Raw genomic sequence first — 17,212 nt, 5'->3', positions numbered from 1 at the left:
CTCTTTTCAAGCTTTTTAGTGCCTGCTCTAGTCCTAGATACAGGGCTGGGCTGGCAGCAAAGCAGATTACCAATATTGTTGATAACAATACCAGAACCTTCTGAAATTTCAGAGGGGAAATGTTTACAACTCGCACATTTAATTACACTTTATGATATGTCTCCGAAATAAATTCAGTGCCTGTGATGATTTCTGTCTTAACAGTGGGCAATTTGAGGCTGACTGACCTGATGTGCCCCCAGCCACCTTCTGTGACTGCTGGGGCTGAGCTCTGAGTCTCCCTCCCCTCACACAGTCACACAATGCTCTTTTCCGGGCCATAATTGCCACATCAGTAACGATGAGAAGATTTTATTTGACTGAAAGGCTGCTGTAAGTGCCCAGCCTGCAGGTTACATCTCACCTGCAGGAACTTGGGGGCTGTACAGACATTCGATTTCATGATTCATTTAAGGCGATACGAAATGTTGCTTTGAAGCTCACCCCCCCTCCCCGTTCCCTCTGCACATCCAGTGACTGCACAGCGAGGGGAATTATGCTCAGCATGTCAGTGGACAGAGATGGTTTGTAAAAGCTGATAAGCCTCGTTAGGGTTTGCAACTTTGTATGAACTTCAGTGATAAATACTGCGTTCGTGAAATGCCAAATACTGCTGGAATGTTGGCGTGAGCACGACAGAGATTACAGCTAATGTGGGAGCGTGTAGGTACTCTGAGCAGGAAATTACAGGCATGGTGTGCAGCCACCTTCTGTGGAAAGCACTGGGCTATGAGGCAGGGGTGTTTCCTACAGCACAGTACACAGGAATAGATAGAATACATAGATCTAACAGCTTGGAGTGAAATTAATGAGGTGGGGATGATATGACAAGGATCCTGAATGGATACAGAAGGAAGACACAATATTTGTCAATATTTGTTCATGGCTCTTACTCATGGGTCACCTGCTCTGGTGAGGTACATACCCAGCCAATGGCTAATGGCTGGAGAGACTCCTTTTACCTTCATTTAAACAAAAAAATTACAACTCCCATCAAGAGCAAACTTTCAAATTGTCTTCCTTTCTTTTATTTTTCTACACGATCAAAAGGAATTTCAGAATGATGTCCCGCACTCAGATGAAAGCAAAGTTTGATGTTCTGAAGTGCTAAACTTTTCCGCTTTGACCTGCACGATTGAGATGAAGGAGAAATTTGTCTGTAGTAATTAACATGACAAATAACTGTGAATGGGAACTTGCTGTTCTGAATGACAGCGTTGTCTTCTGCTTCAGAGTGAGAAACCCAGGGCCAGGATCCTGGGGATCTGTCCCTTGCTTCCATCTGACTCATAACAGGTTTGAAAATCTGTCTCTCACCTGATGGAGGCAAGAATAGAGGGTGGTGTGCTGCAGGAGGACAGCACCTTCGCATGCATCCTGCTACATGCTGCAAGATATTTCAGGGATGGGGGGAGAAGAGCTGATTGCCCAGAAAAAGAATAATCACCAGTGATTAAAGGTATTTCATGAGCCCTGCCTTTCATGCTGACAGTTCTGCTATAATCATTCCCAGCATACTGCTCTGCTTCTGTGCGTATTCATCTGTTGCCAATTGCCTTGTAGTTACTTTGTGAGCATGTTAGTTGGGGACTCTTCTCTTGTTCTTTGTTTTCACAGCCCTCAAACACAAGCGATCCTATGAGCAGGATCCTGGATGCTTTGAGGCACCTAATAAATAATTGCTAGCATTCCAATACCTGAACTATGCTTTGCAGTATCAGGAAGCCTGTACAGCAAGGAGATAACTGATATTAGCTAATTGTTATTGAGTGGCTTTCAGGCAATAGATTATGGAGTTTTTCTTTGTTTTCAAGTGGGCTGCTTTTCGCCTTTTTTTTTTTTTTATTATTATATGAAAATGCAATGCATTTATCACTAATTTGATAGTGGATGCCTCCAGCATATCTCCAGCAGAGAATCCTAAAACTTTCCAAGCCACAGAAAGAGATTGAATTGGGTTAAGCTGTATTATCAGTGTGGAGGGGGACGTGTCGTGCTGTCTATGCTACACACACTCTGCACAAGGCATTTATATCTTCAGACATATCATTTTGGCTTTGCTCATCAGATCAGCATTATCTACAGGAGACACTCCTCAGAAATGCAGCGATCCTCACCTCATTCATTTCTCCTTTCTGCTGGCTCGTGCCTGGTGGGAAGCGAGCAGCTCCTGAAACCCTGCCCCGAGCTGCTGGTAGCAGCAGTGGCTGTAGAGCCATGTGGGAGGAGAATCATCCTCACCCTTCCCAATTAAAACTTCATCACCAGCACCAAGATAACAATGCAACAGAAAAACACTGAATGCTGTTCTCACTGGTAACCGACATGACCTCCCAGCTCAAAAAACCCAGTGCCCTCTTCTTCTCCTGCTATTCCCCTGCAGCCTCACCCACGGCGCCCATCAAACAATCAGTCACAGACCCCATCTGTCAACACGGGGTCTGCAGTTCATGGAATCTGCCCGACCGTGGTGTTCTATTACTGAGACTCTCTGTAAACAGAGGTGCTTTGAATGACTTGTCGTCTCTTACAAATTGCACGGGGAGAATGAAGGCTACAGGACTGAGTGACATAATTGTAAGACAAAAATTACAAAGGCTCTTCTTTCACTTACCCTGGCAGTCTTAGAACTGAGCTAGACTTTCACACGCAGTGCCAGGGCCGATCAAAGCTGCCTTGAAAAGTTTTTTCTTGTTTTCTGGTGGGTTTTTTTTTTGGCTTTTTGTTTGTTTTTTGAGGTTTTTTTCTAGGAATCCTTGATGCTAAGTAAATTTGCATCAGGGTTGCTTTGTACATCACAGTCCTGTGTATTGTGATGGCCAAGTGTTCCCCCTCCAATGGCAGTTACTGACCGTGATGCTTAGCATGAAACTTGACAAAATACAAACTCTTAACATTATATCCTGTTGTTTGTTTGTATTTTGTGTGTACACCTTCTCACTTACATGTCTTCCACCTCTTTCTTCATCTCATCCTTTAAACAAAATTTACAGTACCTTGAGGCTCATGTCTGAAGATCCTGGGGAAACCTCTGCTCTCATATTCAGCCAAACCAGCCACATCCTGTTGAAGAAGCTCTTCTGTATCCCAGTCCTGTCCCTGGGAAGCAAAGGTCATGGTTAGACTAAGTGTCCAGATGTCAGAACAAAGGGACAACATTTGTTTAATGGATTATGGAGTCCAGAGAGATATTTGGGATCTAGTGATACTTCCAGTGGGTCATGTGTTCCATGTATTTATCATGTTTTCCATCTAAACAACATAGAGTCTAGTCAGATGCCATTGTGATGGGTGGCTGATACCTGTGTGTAATAAATATTTTTTAAAAAGCAGAAATCAGTAACATTACCAAAAAATGAGTCTGGTTTCTAGGATGCTTTTTGTGTCCTTATGTGTAATTCTGTAAAAACTTTTTTGTTCACATGAAAAAGATTTGAGACTTCTGTAAAGTAGAAATCAGTACCACCAAAGACTTAATTATATAATGTAACATTCTCGAAGCCCTCACATTAGCTCACTGATGCTTAGTGAAAAAAGCATTACCTAGCAACAGTCACTTACAAATCACAGGAAAAGTAATGGAGATTATATGCTATACCACTCCATAGAGTCAAAATTGTTAGCAGGATGTGTTTGCCCTTTCATTTCATGTGGAAAAATCCATTGTCTATAGGCGTGAGGGTGTAAGGGATGCACTTCAGGAGGAAAACAGGCCTGTTTATCCATCATTAAAAAGTAATCTTTAAATGAAGCCCAAAGATGGAGCAAGACACATTAATGTGGCCAGAGAAAGCAAACTACAACACAGACACTAGAAAAATTACCTTTAGTTTTCTTTCTCTTCAAAGAAATTGCTCTTGATATGTCATTCACTCTCAAGTGCTTAATTAAAAAGATTAACCCATTTTTAAGTGCTGACAGGCTTGAGTTCCCCAGCACCAGTGTCCTGCATCTGACTCAGACAAGTTACATCAAGGTGTTCAGCAGTTCCTCAGCCACCAAGATTTGGTGGACATTGCCTCTGTATTTTGTTTCCATCTCACTTCTGTGCACCACAGTGGCAAAAACTCTTAGAAACTGCAGGAGAAATACATTGGTATTTAAGAGACAGAGTTATTAGAACCAGCTCCATATTGCAAATGCAGCTAGCAAAGAGAGAGATGGGTTTTATTCCGAATTATGCTTTGTTAACAAGTTGTTAACTAAGTTCTCACTCCAGAATATTTAGAGCCAGCTAAATAATATGTGTCAAATCATTGATCTGACAAGTTTCACAACTTTTTTTTTTCCACTTTAAATTTCAAATATCTATTCAAAAAATAGCATGTTCAGTTTTTTCGCTCAGTTTTAATTACTGGCGACAGCAGGGGAGGGAGAAAGAACAAAGCTGAATGCACAGATCCCAGAGGGAGTTTGCCATCTCTGACCATTAGGGGAAAAGAGAAAAAACAGGATCTTTTCACTTGGAAACTGAGCCCACTTAGTGTGGAGGTCCTGGGAAGAGAGGAAACACAGAGTCCTCCCAGTGGAAGAATCCTCCTTTGCTGTCACTTTGTTGATCATTCCTGTAGGCGGCTGCTATGGCACAAGAGCTGGTACAACAGCACTGTTGGGCTGAGGCAGGAGCTCTGCAAGGGTGCAATGTTTGTTGAGTTGGGAATTATACAGCTGGCACTGGGGACAAAGGGAAAAGTTACAGCACAGAGCTCTGCTCATTATACAGAAAACTGTTCAGAGACAGGTGGCTTCAAAGGATTGTGATTCTGAGGGATGAAACTTTGCCTTTTGTGTGTGTGTGTGTGTGTGTGTGTGTGTGTGTACAGGCACACGCGTCGATGAAGATTTGTCTCAAAAAGCAATGAAAGTGTTTCTGGTTTCCCTGGGCAGTGCTCAGGCAGTCAGCTGTGGCTCAGAGCAGGCATGTGTGGAGAGAGACCCCCATCTCCCCTCATCTCACTCTCAGTCCAGGATTTTGATGATGAAGTCAAAAGCAATGTCCGTGAGACTGCACTCGAGATTATGCTTTGGGACTCCTCTCATATCACAGAGGGAGTAGCAGGATTTCTATCTAGACCTGGTAAATAAAGATGTATTTTCTAAGTGAAATACCTTAATCTATCTAGCCTAATCCAACTAAAAGCCCATCAGTGGGCACAGCCCATTAGCAGATCCAGCTGGAGAGAAGTTTAGGCAAGGCCATAACTTGCATATCAGTAAAGACTTGTGCTCTGTGACAGTCTTCTTTTCCACTTTTGGAGATCTCAGACCAAACAGGACTGCTGTGGATATGAGGCTGCTCAGTGCATGTTCAAGTAGCACAACTGGATTCCTACCAGCTCCAGTAATTATCAGGTATACACGAAAGAGCCAATCAAGCACCCAAAAGGACAGGCTGCCCTCTGCTCCCCCCGGGTGCAGCTGGCTCCTTATTTCAAGCACAATCTTAAATTACAAGGAAAAAGGATTTGCTGCAGAAGCAATGTTGTTTGGTATCAAAAAAGATTCCTCCTTCCTTCTGCCACCTCCCCCCATCTGCTTTTCATGTTTTATACAAAACTTGCTGCTCTGAACACTCCTGGATTTTCTCCCCTTCTAATAATAAAGAAGCGAATCTGATGTCTCCCACTGATGGCTTTCTAACCTTCAAAAGCATGTGTTTATCATGAGTTTCAGCTATCCAAAATAGTTTTGACCTGAGGTTACCATGCAGGCTCAGCCTGCTTCGAAGCGGGTTAAATGGATGATAAGCAAACATTTCATTACAGACCCTTAGTTGTTGTAAGGATGTGCAAATCCCTGAGAAAGATTTTCAGCATATCCTCCTGAGCAGTGTGGGGCTTTGGACCTGGGAGGTTCACTCAATCAGAGCCCTGCTGTCACTTTGCAAATATCTCCGCTGACTGTGCCCTGCATCATCACTTTGTGAGGCCCTGGGTGAGCCACGGGGCTGGGGAGAGATTCCTCCCACCTGATGCACTGGGAGGGATGAGATTTTTAAGTCTTAATTGAAAACACTCTCTTTTTTTGCTGTCCTCCTCTGGTTTCTGTCTGAGCAGAGGAGTGTGGAGAGGTGCTGATGGAGAGTTGGGTGGCCCTGGGGGAGATCAATCCTCCTCCCAGCCCTTTCCTGCTGCCTCATGTCTCAGAGCCACATGCATCCAGCAGTTCCAAACCTCCTGCCAAAACTATTTTGAGCAGCACTATTGCTGGGTGACCTGTGTGAAGTGAAAATGGTCCAGTGTGGACATCACACAGCCTCATCCCACCAGAAGGCAAACCAGCCCTGCTCAGAAAGCAATGGTTATTCTGCATCTTCCTCAGAATCAGAGATGGCAGCTCTAGTGCCTAAGCATACCCCAGACCCAGAAAGGCACATCTACAAAGCACCAGGTACTTTGCCTCTCTCAGCTCTGTCTCTTTCCTAATTTAATCCACACAACAGCAGCCCTTTATGAGTCACCACTTGCTTTAATCCTGAGCAGGATTCACAGCCCCCGCTGCCCAGCCAAGGGCCATGCCCCATTTTCTTTATTCTTGTCTCTCTTCTACACACATCCAGCTAAAATGTTCTCAGTGAGAGAGCCTGGGCTGGTTAAGGACAGAGAAAGGTGAAGCCTGGGAGAAAATTCACAGTGTGCACCCAAAGTGGGCACATCTCATGTCTCTGCTTCCAGCAGCACAGGGGATGGAGGAGTTCAGGGCACCGTGTGCTTGCTCCATGTGCTCCAGGTTCATTCTCCAGCAAGTGGATTGTTGATCTCAGTTAAGTTTCTGATAAATGCATGAAATATATTGCACTGTTGGGGATGGAGCTTCCCAAATCTCTAATTCCAGCCTACCTGCACCAAGGAAATCAGTACCTCTGCTCTGAAACTGCATGAGTGACATGCTGACATAGCTAAGCTAAGTTTCATCTGTCCTCAGCTGGTCTCCAGAATTAGTTTCCTTCCGTTCCAATCATTCCTGGTGTTGGGCTGTACACATCAGTGTTCAGTACAGCCCCTTATTTCTATGGCATTGCTGGGATTAGCATGGATTTACCTATTTGTTAAAAGAAAAGTGTGCAGGAATACGTCTAATTATGCTTTGCTAAGTATGAAATGTCCTTCTATTTAGCAGATGCTTGGGCCCTACTTTGACCTAACACTGAGTGTTTCAAGTAAACTGCCAGCAGCCCCGTCAAACTGTTGTGGGTAATTTGGAGTATGAAATGTGTTAAATTATTCAAAGAGCTGAATAAGCATAAACAGGCAGTACAACAGGAGAGATATGCATACCCAGCGATGCTGGTGTGACATTTAATACATCATATTAGCACTCCTGTTAGTACAAAGAGCTGGATGCCTAGCACAGCAGCTTGCAAATTCACAGGCAGAGCACAGCCTAGCTGCATTTTGTCCCCCATATAGCCTTCCTTCAATGGTTTTCCTTTGAAAAGCAAAATACTGCTTGTCTATAACCAAAGGTGAAAGTTGGGAAGTAAAATTTGATTCCTTCCTGAAATGCAAAGTGCATGAGGTCCATCTAACCCAGCTCTGCTTCATGCTGGTGTCAATCATCCTGCTGAGAGCAACTGTCTGATTTAGAACAGTGGTGCAAAGACAATCAGAATTGGGTTTAAAATTCCCTGGTGCTGGAAAGTGGAGTCCAAGACAGACAGACCCTGCTTAGTAATAGAGCTGAAGCAGCAGAGAACACACACAGGATCACAACACATGTCTAGCTCAGAAATACATATAAAACTCCATGTCCTAGTAAAAGCTGACACTAATTCAACACAAAACCCTGCCTTTTACCTACTGTGGAAGCAGTCCATTATTTCTTATCCTTCAAAACAAAGAGTGTTTTCAGGTTATGGAGTATTTCTGAGTTCTCCAGAGATTACACTTCAGGGGATGAATGAGATGCTTCTGTAGTCAGGATTTCGTGATGGTGAGCAGCAAGGGGGAGGTGATTGTACTTTGAAAGCTTTTTCCAATTCTCAGAAAAGAAAAAAAAAAATTCAACCTGTGCTGTGGAGAAGTTTGGGCCTGGCAACCCAATCTTTACTGCTTGGTTTGTCAATGAAAATAAAAATAAAACTTAAAAAAAAGTCCATACAGCCAACTCGTAACAAATAAATGGAATGATCTCTCCTGAGAGCAGATGGAAGCCCCACTGATGGAGGTAAAGTAGCCTGGACAAAGCACTCATGGATGTGAAAATACTGTCAGCAGCATGCCTGGATCAGCAAGGGATGGACTAGCTGACCTTAAAGGCTTTTCCTTTTCCTTTCATTTCCCCCCTTTTTCTTTTTTTGTTTTCCTACCATTTTAAGTAAGGGACTGTGGGGCAGTAGAATTCCCTTGTGCCAGGGGGAATTCCGATTTTAAGTGGTTCTGGAGATAATTTGCTGACTAGCATAGTGCCACTAGTTTTGTCCCATTTGCTTTATGCTAACATTTGATTTTAACATTCTCTTAGAAGGTGAGAAGAGACATTGGTACATTTTTTTTCACACTCCTTTGGGACAAATACATTGCAGGGTGTCTTTTGGCTCTCCTCTTCCTTGCTTCCAAACTCCATTTAGTGATAACATGGTATTGATGAGTCTAACTTCATGAAAAATATTTACTAGCTTTGCTATTATGAGTGCTGAGTGATACTAAAAGGAGCATAGCTCAGTTTTCAGATGGTGAAGGGGAGCTTGTAATATAGGCACTTGGAAAAACTCCATTTGAATTTATAATCTGAGCCAATTTTTGTTCCTTTTGGAGTGAACCACAGAAAAAATATTAAATGTCAACTTGCCAAAATCATGACCTCTGCCTATAAACACAATGGAAATGGACAAACATTGTGCGGGGAAATGTCAATTAAAATTCAAATCTTAATATAAATTTGGGGTTTGCAAATACTTCAAGACATAACATTTGCCTGTTTCCCTAGGAAAATGTATCAGTTATTTAGGAGTGGTTGTGAGAAGCCAGCTTAAATTCCTAACAAGACTATCAGTTCAAGAAATATGAATCTAAACATCAAGTTCACTGAGTCGGGCAGCAAAACCAAACCAATCTCTGGATCCAAACTGAACCAACATCTAGAACCACCTACCAAAATTATGTGAGAACCATTTGAAATTATGAGTTGATACTAAGAGTTTTTTGCCTTCTCATAAATATCTCAAAAGCAAAAAGGGTGGGGGAAGAAAGTCTGTATTCTCCATTTCCTCTGTTGCTTACACCAGTCTTTCTGATTTAGGGAGGATCACTTCTCTGAGCCAGCTCCTCTTCCTCATAAGGCAGCTGGGAAGAGGGAAACGTAGGCTGAGTCTATATTTGTATTTCTGTTTGGATTAGAAATGTGCTTTTATCTCCCAGTCACCCCCACAGTCTGCACTGTGGTGCATGTTACACAAGGTCAGATAAAAATAACAAAACTTGAGCCGAAACTGTTGAAGGAAATTCATTTTATGGGACCATAGTGGAGGAAGCAAAAACCAAATCATCCCAAAAATGTGTATAGCACAGAAATCAGGCCCACAGCATCAGCTATGGCCCTCCTTGGAGTAGCTCATAAGATGATGGATGATTTACTGATATCAATGCCATCACAAGGGAGGCAAAACCATCTGGGGAAAACTGGGAAAGGCAGCGAGACCATCTAGGGCTAGCTGTCATAGCTTGGGAGCCAAAGTGAACTTCAAGGTTCATCCACTTCCTAGCACCTCAGCAATAAAAATAAATCCTATTAACTTCCATCCCAATTGAATTCTTGTTCAACACTGCCACAGTAGCCAGCTCTTATTAGAGAGAGGGCACGTCAAGAGCCTGCGCTCAATCCCTGCTCCCAGCTCTGCGTGGCACCAACATCCTCTGGTAGTGAGAGACTCAACAGGCTGGTGAGATCCTAGAAATTGAACTGGTTCAAAGAGGCTGGAGAACATTTTTCTGACTCTAGCTGCCTGCACACAGGAGCTGAGTCCCTTTTCCTTGCTGACTTCACGTGCAACAAATCCACTGCATAAAGGCGCAAGGTATTTATTAAGAAATAAGTAAGTGCAGATTAGTTCCTTCTAAACATTTGAAGCTACCTACTGAACTAGATTTGGCAATAAAAGCTAAAGCCAAAAAACTTGAAAAACTTCATTAAGAGAGAAAAAAATAACTTTAATGGTCATTGCTATGGTTTAAATTAGAAGAATTGGGAGGGTGAGGAGAGATTACTTTGAAGTGCCTTCATCCTCCAAGGAATACGACTGTTGATGCAGTCTTTTACTGATGTTCATGCTCACAAGCCCAACTATTTTGTGAGTCACCTGGAACTGGTTTCAAATTTTAAATATTGCAGTCTAGAAATCTTCTTTCATCTAACCTGCAGCTTTCTTAGTTCTTCTAAATGACTTCTACAACTCTGCAGGGCTTTGTTTTGGCTTGGGTTTTTTCTTCATTTTTTGGTATATGTGTGTGTTATTTTTCAAAAAAGTTCTTCCTGCAAAGTACCTCCTCAAAGCAAAAGTCCCCACCCTTTTTAATTTTTTTCTCTTAGATATTAACATATTTGTGTCATTCTTGTGCATGCTACATGAAATATGATCAAAGAGAAGTCACAGAGCTAAAAAAAAAGTTAACTTTCTCTTTTCTGCCTGCTTTACTTATGTAGTAGATTTTGCAGTTTCTCTGCAATAGCCAAGCTGCACTTACTGTTTTCTTTACTTTCCAATTGCTGATGTCAGTGATGCCTTCATACACACTTCATCTAGCCTAGAAGAGTGCAAGAAGAGCCAAAGCTCAAAAAAAAAATACTGAAAGCTTTCATAATAGCCTTTATCCAGCAAGTTTTAAAGAGGGCTCATTTTGCACTTTCCCTGTATTTAATGAAAACAATTTCAAAGTTGAATTGTCCTCAAACACTTTCAGTTTTGTTTTCTTACTCTCATTCTCCTTTCTTCTTCCCCATCACTGAATGAACTCAATAGCAGTAGAAAGCCAAAATACTCAATCATTGTGCCCTTTCAATGGGCCATAATGATACTGAGGCTGCATAGAGTATTAAGCAATACAGTGTGAATAAACCTCTCTTTTTATATAATAATCTGGATTTTACAGGTCCTTCCTGGGAAAACCATACACTCATCTGTGTAAGTTTTCCACAGGAGCATACAGAGCTGTTACCATTTGCCAGAACTTTCTCATTTTAGTCCTAGAACTGTCATTGTCAAACCAATCCTGTGTTTCTAAATGACTGAGAGGTAGCAAGAATCCATACTGAAAGCTCTCCAGGGCTGTTAGAAGGTTTGTGTGTTTGTAACAGCACATCTATCTAACCTGCAATGGTCTGCTCACTTAAGAACACTAACTGGTAGAGATAAGCACAGGTTTCCAGTTTCTTACCTGCAGGGCAGTGGTTGGGTGGTTTATAGGCAAGATGACCTCAGGTTGTCGCCAACTTTGTCCTGTTATTCTGGGTGCTCACATAAATGTCTGAAGTTGTACATGTCATATTAGCAGCCACCTGAAGGCTGGATGTGCTATCCATTCTCCTCCTGCACAGGAGTGGGGGAGAAAGCAGTGGGAGCACATCCAGTGCTTTCAGGAAGTGCTAAAGGGGAAAGAGGAGAACAAAGCGAGCAACACAGTGACTTCATTAATAGATTTTCATGCACTACATCAGTTTGTCCTCAAGAATCAAGAAGAAAAAAAATCTGAGTCCATGAGCATCATGCAGAAATAGTGCAGACTAGCTAAAGGGATTCTTGATAATTTTAAAGATATTTTGTATAGTCTATTTAGATTATTTAAGAGTTTTCACTAAAGAAAATGAACTGCCTTACCTGATGTGTGATGTTTTCTGATTCTTCACTATTCCTCTGTCCATCCATCCCACCTGTCATGGCAGTGTGGTTGTGTTAGATCACTTCTACATCCAATGCAAAGTTGTTGAATACAGAAAAAAAATACAAAATCAGGACAATCAGGGTAAGCTGAGCCCCCTGAAACCAGCAGCTGGAGGATTTTGTGTTGCTTTCAAGCCCAAGGCAGAGTTAATTTTTTTTTCCTGCTATAATCTGGCCAGGATCACATCAGGCTCTGGTGGCACTTCAGTATCATCACACCACAAATGGGTGACCCTGAGGTGATACAGTTTTACAGCAGGGTGCAAGGAAAAGAGTGGATCTGACTTTAGGGTTTTGCAGCTTTGACACTTAGATCAACCCCCACTCTATTAATAAATGAAAGTTTACCTACAAGAAGACACACCCCACACTTAGTATACTGAGTGTCTGCTTTGCTAATCAAAATTAAAAAGTACTTGTGATTAATTTGGAAAAATAGCATCAGGCAGGTGACTATGGCATCTGCTTGACATATTTCCCATTCCTTTTCTATCACATGATGAAGATTCTCTGTATGAGTAAAGCAAGGTATTATAAATTCAATATCCAAATTTTCCACCACGCCAGCAATTGTTTTAAGCCTGCTTCTTGTGCCTTTTATCTCTCTTACAAATCTTGAAGGGAATCGGATTCATCATTACACAAATGGCCTTTATTTCTGGCTGTTAAAAACCTGATGATAAGCAACATTTCCAAGGAAGAAAAAGCAGTCAATTTCCGAAGCATGTGCAGAGTTAATGTCTGCAGTAATTGCGACTAAGTACGGTAGAGCAGAGATGCTCTGCCAGCTGGAGCCAGGGATTAAAAAGGAAACATCTGTGCTGAGATTATAGGAACAGAGGAAGCTGTGGGAAGGAAGGAAACAAGAATGCCCATGTAGGTCCACCTACCTCATTTGAACTTCTCCTTTTCCCCATGGTTTTGTTTTCCTCTCACTAAATTCTGTGTATTTACCACCATGAGCGCAAAGAAAAGCCTGTCTGATTTCTCTGCTGTTTGACCTTTCCTTTAGACCATCCTCATGGCCACCCATCTTACCAGAATGAGTCTTAAGAGCAGGAGTTGGGCACAGCCTTAGAACTGAGCGTTTTCTGAAGTGATTTGATGAGCAAGGACACCTTTTGAGCATTATGACTTGAGATAAAATTTTGGGCCTCAACCAACAAACTACTTACAAAGGAACTAACTTTAGGCAGACAAGAAACTCCCTTAGGCTCAGTGGGACTATGCACAAACTTAAATTTACATGAGTTTAATTATTCAGCTAGACTAGGAGCTAAACAAGCAGGAAGACTACAGTCCAATAGCAAAGTATTGCCCATTATATCAGAATCAAAATGCATCAGTGTACATATTGAATACTGACTGTATGCTTAATTCTGCATCCAATAAAATATGCTGAATGTAATGAAAGTTGTGTTCTTTTCATGTATCAGAATTTTAAAACCTGTCCTTCCTTTAGGAATTTTTCCCCCTCATTCTTACTTAAATAGTGAATGAAAGCTACAGGAGATGCATTCCAATAAAATAATAAAAAACTCTGGTGGCTAGGTAATATGTTAAAGAATATGAGACACACTTAAAGCAATTTTTAAAACACAGCAAGGAGAAATGTCTATACATGCACAGGCACACATTTAGCTAGTCAGCTTAAATTCTAATGAAATATTTTATATTGCTTTTATCCCTCCCAGTACTGAAGATTTACAAGTTTGCAGCAGATTTGCAGAAATTGCCCTTTGTGCAGGAAGGTCAAAAAGAGATTAGAGAACTCTTCACATTCACAATATTTTGTTTTATTTTTATTTCTACTCCAATTGCCTTTGAACTCGTGTTCCTCTGGTGAGGTGAAAACTCAGGAGTGAAGGAATTGAAGGTGGGGAGAAGGAGGGAGGAGAGGAGGAAGAAAAGCTAGAAGGGAATTACTCCTTTCAAAAATAAATCAATCAATAGAAAAAGCACAGAAGTATTACTTAAAAAAAAAAAAAAAATTCCCAGAGCCAGCACACACACTCCATTTCTACTAATTGGATTGTGATGTGTTTGCCTTTAATATGTGCAGCCAGCCCCTATGCCCTGCCTTGTGCACATGTCATGTCCTTTCAGCATCAGCAGCCACTGGCCTGATTCTCAGTCCTTGATAACATGTTCCCAAGGAGTATCGTGTAACGAGGGGGAACGCACAGGGAGAGGTGGGGGAGAGCAGCCCAGGCCTGCACAAGCCATTGCTGGCCTTGCTGAAATCCTACAGACAATTCTCTCCTAATTGCTGACCCTTCCCTTTGGCTCCAATTCTTTGTTTCTTGTTGATATGTCCAGGAAAGGCCACATCAAACAAAAGGATGTGTTCGAGCACGGTTTTCCCTTAATCCGTTCTTCTTCTTTCTCCCTCACCCTGCTTTCAGCAGATTTTCAATATCATTAATGTCTCTGAGTATTTGCATTTTGTTGTTCTTGTTTAGAAAGGGAGGAGCTGTCAGAGACCACAAAAACTGTATTGGGTTCAAACCACAGAAGTCTGAAATGCTGCAATAGCATTGATGAAATCCTAAAAGACAGTGGAAGAGCACGATGGGCAAGGAGAGGACACTTGCTTGCTCCATCCTCTCTCAAAGTTCCCTCTTGCTACGACACCTTTAGACTCAATATTTTATCTATTTACTTTAAGCAATTTGCTGAAATAACTTGCAAAGGTCCCCTTTGCCTACCTGGTGGGACAACACATCTTCCATAGAGGAGCCCCCGGTGTTACATGGGTGCCAGAAAAATCAGAAAAAATTTATGAGCTGCACTGCCATAATATTTTCCTTTCTTTTCACTCACTAACTCTGTAAAAGGCATTATAGAAAACTTTAGATGCAAGTATTTTGCTAGTTCCTTGAGAAGCAGGTCAGCCATTTAACTCTACTGCTCTTTTAGTGAGATTGCCCAGACAGAACATTCAAAATAAAGAATTTTGAAAATAATTCGCTTCCACCATCTCTAAAAGTGAAATACACTTGAATAACATTGACCTTCTTTTAAAGTGTGTAGATGCTTCTGCACAGGTTAAATGTCAGATTAAAACCTACATGGACTTTTTGACTGGCATGTGAGCAGAAATCAGACAAGACCCAGACACCACAAAACAGACTTTGCACTTATTCTGGGACCACATCTGAGTGCCTGATCATTTTGCCTGATTTTTTTCCATTTGATTTATAAAAAGAGAGCAGTGAAGTTGGGCTGGGATACATCAGACTGCAAATTACTCTGGACTTTGAGGTCTCACTGGTTGACTCTCCAGGGCTTATCTGAACTAAGTGCACATTGGGTTTGCTCAATGGAACCTTCTCCTAAATGTAGTTTCTCACCAGGTTCCTGATGTGTCCATACTGGTGTAAATAAGAGATACCTTCTGGTTCAGTGGAGATACAAGTGTGCCTGCAAAGTTACTCAGTCAACATCTCCCATGTTCAATTTCTGCTTTAAAGTGAGCTAGAGGACTTTTTGGTCTTGTTATTTCCTGAAATCTGAGATCCTGAGTGATGCTTTGCCTTTAATATTAACTGAAAAACAGTTAATAAAAGCAAACTTTCATCCAGTGGGGACCAAAAGAGAAATCAGATTCACAAATCCAAACTAGAAAAGTGAATATACTGCCTTCCTTATTTTAAGTCACAACAAATACCAAACTCTTTATATTCCATCTCCTTAAAAAAGGCCCTATGGCACTATTCCTTGTTGCACAGGTGATAGTGTGCAGTGGGGTAACATAGAGATCAGCCTGCCTTTCCTGTTTTGGATCCTCAGCTATCCCAGATCACCAGCTAGGTGATGGGTACCTGCCCTTGGCATCTCTCATTGTGTTATCTCTTAAAAACAAAAGCCCAGCAGCAGCAGCAGCAGCTTTAAAATTTTGTGAAAAGACATCTGCTGATGACCATCTCTCTGGGCAAGAGCTGGTAATCCAAAGCCTTCAACTAATGACAAACACTACAGAGAATAAAAGGGTGCCAGCAGAGACCATTTCAAATAAAACCAATGCAAGCTTAAAATATTGGGATATGGCATATGGGAACTCAGTATTTACTCACTTTCCCTAATAACAATAAAAACCCCAAATCATCAAGAGCTCCAGGAAAAAAAAATAAATAAAAGCAAAAAAAAAACCCCACATGAAACCACCACCAAACTAAACCAAACAAAACACCAAAAAACAAACCTATATCCTTAAAACACTATGGATCCTGGCTGATGCACCTTAGTTCCCCCCTTGATCTGTGTATGATTAGTAGATGTGCACATCCTGAACTCTGAAACCTCTCCTACACCCTAATTGTGTGTTCCTTCATGCTCCATCCCAGTTTTGCTGCTGTGGGTTTCAGTGGCACTGGCACAAGCTGCTGGCAATCCCTGTACCTGCAAGCTGAGCCTGTGCTGAGCCATGCACCAGTAAGTTGTGCAGCTTACCAGCATGTTACTGCAAGCAAAACCCTGTAATGCAGCAGCTTGGCAAGGGAATAGTTTCCCTTTTATCTCTTATTAAAGGGGATCAGGTGTTTGCCCATGAGAGCTGCACTCTGAGCGACATGATTCTTTTTTTTTTTCCCCTGGAATATGCCCATAAACTAGATATGTGTCTGTTTAAATAAGCATAAAATTATGAGTATCCTGCAGCAAAAATGAGACAGCAGCGTTCAGGAGTAATGTGGATAAAAAAGATCATTCTTTTCCCCTTCCATGACTTTGGGCGTGAACTTTGAGCCTATGGAGAATTTTCAAGGACACAGAAGAAGGGTCCCTTCAGCTGACAAAGCCTTTTTAGAATAAGCTTTTCAATGTATTTGATTGAGAAGCAGCAGTATAAAAGCTGTGATCTGTATTTATGTGCACAGATAACTCTCAGTATGCTGGCAGCTCGCTGTGTTGAGGAGCAGCGTCTCCCTCAGGTTTGCCATAGACCTTCCACTTCTCCAGACAACAGAGAGGACTTTACTGCTCTCTGAGTTGACACCAAAGAGCTTTATTAGTTGCACTGACTGCAGGATTCTCCTGTTCTTGAGCCTTCTTATTTTAAAGCCTTTCATTTCCCAAGACAGCTGAAAGGTGTCCCTTCAAGGATTTTGCTTTTTTGATTTATACTTTTATACACTCAAATCTCAATCGAGATATCCCAGGCTCATTCCACTTCTGACCTCATGCTATCAAACTGGCCTGACCCTCCATCTCTCAGGCCTGGGCTGGATTCCAGCCCAGTTTATGGAAGCACTGGGGCAGAGCTGCCAAGCAACCCATCAACCCAATCCCAGGGAGACA

This window comes from Lonchura striata, chromosome 11 (genome assembly GCF_046129695.1).
Source record: "Lonchura striata isolate bLonStr1 chromosome 11, bLonStr1.mat, whole genome shotgun sequence".
Lineage (NCBI taxonomy): Eukaryota > Metazoa > Chordata > Aves > Passeriformes > Estrildidae > Lonchura > Lonchura striata.
Note: the sequence above shows the minus strand (reverse complement) of the source record.